We start from the raw sequence: 5891 nt of genomic DNA, 5'->3' as shown, positions 1-5891 counted from the left end.
GAGGTCAGGAGTTCAAGACCAGCCTGGCCAACATGGTGAAACCCTGTCTCTACTAAAAAATACAAAACTTAACTGTGCGTAGTGGCAGGTGCCTGTAATCCCAGCTACTTGGGAGGCTGAAGCAGAAGAATCGCTTGAACCCAGGAGGTGAAGGTTGCAGTGAGCTGAGATCGTGCCACTGTATTCCAGCCTGGGCGACACAGCGAGACTCCATCTCAAAAAAATAAAAATAAAAATAAAAAATAAATTATTCAGCTTCAGGTATCATTTTATAGCAACACTTTAAGTGACTAAGACAAAGCCCTTAGATTATAAATCATAGTTGTTTTAAATTTCCAGTCTGATCAGTTCTGAAAAGAAGATGTACAAATGGCCAACAAGCATATGGAAAAATGCTCAACATCACTAATTATCAGGGAAATGCAAATCAAAACCACAAAACAATACCACCTCACTCCTACAAGAATGGCCATAATAAAAAAATAATAATAAAAAATAGATGTTGGCATGGATGTGCTGAAAAGGGAACACTTTTATGCTGTTGGTGGGAATATAAACTGGTACGACCACTGTGGAAAACGGTGTGGAGGTTCCTTAAAGAAATAAAAGTAGCTCTACTGTTTGGTCTAGCAATCTCACTGCTAGGTATCTACCCAGAGGAAAAGAAGTCATTGTACGAAAACGATACTTACACATGCTTGTTTATAGCAGCAAAATTGCAATTACAAAAATATGGAACCAGCCCAATTGCCCATCAGTCAGTGAGCATGTATACCATGGAACACTACTCAGCCATAAAAAGCAATGAAATAATGGTATTCTCTGCAACATGGATAGAATTGGAGACTACTCTTCTAAGTGAAGCAACTCACGAATGGAAAACCAAACATTTGTACATTCTCACTTATGTGTGGGAGCTAAGCTATGAGGTCACAAAGGCATAAGAATGATACATTGGACTTTGGAGACTTGTGGGAAAGGGCGGGGAGTGGCAAGGAATAAAAACTGCACATTGGGGGCTGGGCGCGGTGGCTCACGCCTGTAATCTCAGCACTTTGGGAGGCCAAGGTGGGTGGATCACGAGGTCAGGAGATCAAGACCATCCTGCCTAACACCGTGAAACCCTGTCTCTACTAAAAATACAAAAAAATTAGCCAGGCGTAGTGGCAGGCACCTGTAGTCCCAGCTACTTGGGAGGCTGAGGCAGGAGAATGGCATGAACCCGGGAGGCGGAGCTTGCAGTGAGCCGAGATTGGACCTCTGCACTCCAGGCTGGGGGACAGAGTGCGACTCCGTCCCCTCTAAAAAACAAACAGACAAACAAACAAAAAAACAAAAACTACCCATTGGGTACAGTGTACACTGCTTGGGTGATGGGTGCACCAAAAGCTCAGAAATTACCACTAAAGAACTTATTCAAGTAACCAAACACCACCTGTTCCTCAAAAACCTATTGAAAAAAAAAATAAAGTAAAATAAAATCTATCTACCAAAACAATTAAATAAATAAATAAATTTACAGTCTAATAATTCCAACATTTGTGGCATATCTGAGTCTAGTTCTAGTGTTTGCACTGTCTCTTCAAACTGTAGTTTTAGTCTTCCAGTATGCCATGTAATTTTTCGTTACATACTACATACGATATAATAGAGAAAAACTATGGTAAATAGGCTTTTAGTGATATGGTGGTAAGGTGTCAGGGGAGGGAAGCATTCTATAGTCCTATGATTAGGTCGCTGTCTTTTAGTAAGCCTATGCCCCTTGGCTAGAAACTTCACAAGTGCTTCCAGTCCCCCTCTCTGTAGGTGGGACAGGATGGTTAAAGGGAGCTCAAGTTGGGTATTTCCCTTCCCCAATTCACTTAGGCTCCGATAAACCCCAATAGGTTAGACACTGATAAAAAATAGTTTCTCTTGAGGGCAGGCAGAAGGCCTGATGTATTTAAAAATGATGACTTTTTCCTCCCCTTGCCAGAGCAGGAGGGGATTTTCCTCTAGTGTTCACTGTGAGAACCTGGCAGAGCTCCTGGAGGTAAACTCCCAAGAGTATGGGTCCCGTAAGACTGAGCACTGAGCGCCCCCAACCTCCAGGGTTTTTAACTTCTGACTTTTCCACATTAAGCCTTCAGTAATTTGTGAATTATAGTTTAGGTTTTCCTACCCCAGCACTGGTTCCTGCAGAGGTTTCTGCTTGGGTTAAGTTGCACTTAATTCTCTGTATTTCCCTGGCTTTTCAAATTCTGGGACAGTGGTTTGCCATGTGATCTTACTTCTCTGATGGGCCTAAAAAGAATTGTTAATTTTCAGTTTGTACAACTTTTCACTTGTTGTTAGGACAGAAAAATGAGGTACAAACTCCTTACATGACAGACTGCAAACCAGAAGTCCTATCTGCTTTTTCCTTTTAGCTGAGCAAATTAGCTAACTCTTCTGTGTCTTAATCTCCTTATCAATAAATGACATAATAGCATCTACCCCTTAGATTAAATGAGTTAACACATGTAAAGTTCTTAGAATGGAACCAGCATTCAGTAAGACATAATGAATGTTAATAATGACTACTATTATTAGTACATTTATGATGTAACTTCAAAATAGGAATATATGTGTGTGTGTATATATATATATACACACACACAGATATAAATATTTTATAAAATCAATAAATACATAACTCCTTAATCACTGCTTTGCTAGATCAATGTTTGCTGGATAGGGCTTCAGATTGGGCCAAGTTAGGATGAATAGCTAACAAGCAGTAGTTGACAATGAATGCTTTATGGTAACCATTAATTTCACATAGAATTGCTGCACTTAACTCTCACAAGAAATATATAAATGCTATTATTATCCTCATTTGATACATGAGGAAATGAAGCTTAGGAAGAGAAAGTAATGTGCCCAGAAGTGTGCAGCTAGTAAGGAATGGAGCTAATATTTGACCCTAAGAAATTTTACTACAGAATGTGAGCTCATATTTTTCTGCCTTCTGATTTATTATTTTTAAAAAGCTGTATAATATTCTACAATGGTATAAATGGTCAGCTGATTTACAACAAATACTAATAAAATTCACTAAGAGAAGGATGATCTTTTCAACAAATGGGTTAAATATCCACAGAAAAATATAAATCCTGTCCTCTACCTTTATACCTTACACATAAAAGTGATCCATGATGAGTTGTAGATCTACTTGTGAAAAATCAAATAATATAGAGTCTAGAACTGTGCTTTCCAACATGGCAGCCACTAGCCCTATGTTACTATTTAAATTAAATAAAATTAAAAATCATTTCCTTAGTTGTACTAGCCACATTTCAAGTGCTCAACAGCCACATGGAGTTGGTGACTACCACATTGGATGGGACAGACATTGAACATTACCATTATCACAGAAACTTCTATCTTTTGTTTATTATTTTTATTTTTGTAGACATAGGGCCTCACTTTGTTGCCTAGGTTCATCTTGAACTTCTGGCCTCAAGTGATTCTCCCACCTCCTGTCCCAAAGTACTAGGATTACTGATGTGAACCACCATGCCCAGCCCAGACAGCTCTATCGTAAAAGAAGATAAAATAATTTCTTGAGACCAAGAGGTAGGCAAAGACTTCTTAGACAAAGCACCAAACCTACTAACCCTGAGATAAAAGACTGATAAGCTGAACTTCAAAAAAAAAAAAAGAAAGAAACTAGATTCTTCCAACAATCACATGAGTGAAACCAGGAGCAGATCTTTCCCCAACTGTGCCTTCAGATGAGAACACAGAGGTGGGTCAGCAACTGATGGTAGCCTTGTGAGAGATTGTAAAGCAGAGGGCCCAGCTAAGCTATGCCCAGATTCCTGACTGACAGAAACTATGAGATTATGCATATTAAGCCACTAAATGTTGGGGGTCATTTGTTTTGCAACAATAGATCAGTCATATAAGAGGTGAGGGAAAGAGGATGGTTTTCACCTAATTTCTGGCTCAAGCCACTAGGTAACTAGAGGTGTCAAGATTCTAGGAGAAAAAATAGATTTCAGAGCTTCCAAATTATTAAATATTCCCACATCCAGAACTTTAAATACAGTAGATTCTCAAAGAATTAAAATAAAATGCTAATATGACAATGATTTGGAATATAATTGAATTTTAGATGATTTATAAAGCATTATAATTAAGCATTTTTTTCTATCAGACGTTTAAGTGAGACATTGGGTAAGCCATGGGTAAGGAAGTCTGGAAGCCTTTTCTATAATATTAGAGGATGTAGCTCACTCTCTCTTGCCACCGCCAGGTAAGAAGTTCCTCTCACCCTCTGCCATGATTCTGAGGCTTCCCCAGTCGTGTGGAACTGCATGTGCTTTGCCATTGTGATTTCTCTTCTCATGATCCTGATATGTGCTATTGGCTGCTTACGGAGCATACAAGCAATACACAGCCTGGATCATCCCCTTCTTCTGCTACCAGATCTTTGATTTTGCCCTGAATACCTTGGTTGCAATCACTGTGCTTGTTTGTCCAAACTCCATTCAGGAATACATATGACAACTGCCTCCTAATTATCCCTACAGAGAGGATGTCATGTCAGTGAATCCTACCTATTTGGTCCTTATTATTCTTCTGTTGTTTATTAGCATTATCTTGACTTTTTATTTATTTTTTTTTTTTGAGACGGAGTCTCTCTCTGTCGCCCAGGCTGGAGTGCAGTGGGGATCTCAGCTCACTGCAAGCTCCGCCTCCCGGGTTTACGCCATTCTCCTGCCTCAGTCCCCGAGTAGCTGGGACTACAGGCGCCCACCACCTCGCCCGGCTAGTTTTTTTTTTTAATTTTAGTAGAGACGGGGTTTCACCGTGTTAGCCAGTGTGGTCTCGATCTCCTGACCTCGTGATCCGCCCGTCTCGGCCTCCCAAAGTGCTGGGATTACAGGTTTGAGCCACCACGCCTGGCCTATCTTGACTTTTAAGGGTTACTTGATTAGCTGTTTTGGAGCTGCTAGCAATGCCAGGAACTCCTCTGATGTCCTGGTTTATGTTACCAGCAATGACACTACCTGTGTATGATGATGCCACTGTGAATGGTGCTGCCAAGGAGCCGCTGCCACCTTACATGTCTGCTTAAGCCTTCAAGTGGGTGGAGCTGAGGGCAGCAGCTTGACTTTTTGGACATCTGAGCAATAGTTCTGTTATTTCACTTTTGTGATGAGCTCTCTGAGCTTGTTTGTTGCTGAAATGCTACTTTAAAAAATTTAGATGTTAGGTTGACACCTGTAGTTTTCAACATATGCTTTGCTAGAACACTATGATAGATTAGCTGTAGAATTCTTTCTGTAGGACTGGGGATGTAATAGGCTTCTCTGACCTTTCCTAGGCACTGAAACTTCCCCCAAATCTGATGGACCTAGAGTCAGAGAAGTCCACTTTTGTACCTGCTGGGTCCCAAAGTTGGGCAGTTAGTCACATTTTTTCTCTCTGTTCCCTCTCTTTTGAAAGTGTAAAATAGAGGGCGGAGCAAGATGGCCGAATAGGAACAGCTCCAGTCTCCAACTCCCAGCGCGAGTGACACGGAAGACCGGTGATTTCTGCATTTTCAACTGAGGTACTGGGGTCATCTCACTAGGGAGTGCCGGACAATCGGTGCTGGTCAGGTGCTGCAGCCTGACCAGCAAGAGCTGAAGCAGGGCGAGGCATCACCTCACCTGGAAAGCGCAAGGGGGAAGGGAATCCCTTTTCCTAGCCAGGGGAACTGAGACACACAACACCTGGAAAATCGGGTAACTCCCACCCCAATACCGCGCTTTAAGCAAACGGGCACACCAGAAGAATATATCCCTCACCTGGCCGGGAGGGTCCCACGCCCACGGAGCCTCCCTCATTGTTAACACAGCAGTCTGCGGCGATCTAACCGC

At 41.5% G+C, this 5891-nt stretch overlaps 1 pseudogene; it reads left to right on the top strand.

The window, feature by feature from the left end:
• The first annotated feature begins 4340 nt into the window (after positions 1-4340).
• LOC108542240 (lysosomal-associated transmembrane protein 4B-like) lies at positions 4341-5104 on the top strand (annotated as a pseudogene).
• Positions 5105-5891: the final 787 nt, after the last annotated feature.

This window comes from Rhinopithecus bieti, unplaced genomic scaffold (assembly GCF_001698545.2).
Source record: "Rhinopithecus bieti isolate Rb0 unplaced genomic scaffold, ASM169854v2 scaffold_21542, whole genome shotgun sequence".
Classification (NCBI taxonomy): domain Eukaryota; kingdom Metazoa; phylum Chordata; class Mammalia; order Primates; family Cercopithecidae; genus Rhinopithecus; species Rhinopithecus bieti.
The sequence above is the reverse complement of the archived record's forward strand: the minus strand, read 5'-3'. Positions and strand labels throughout refer to the sequence as shown.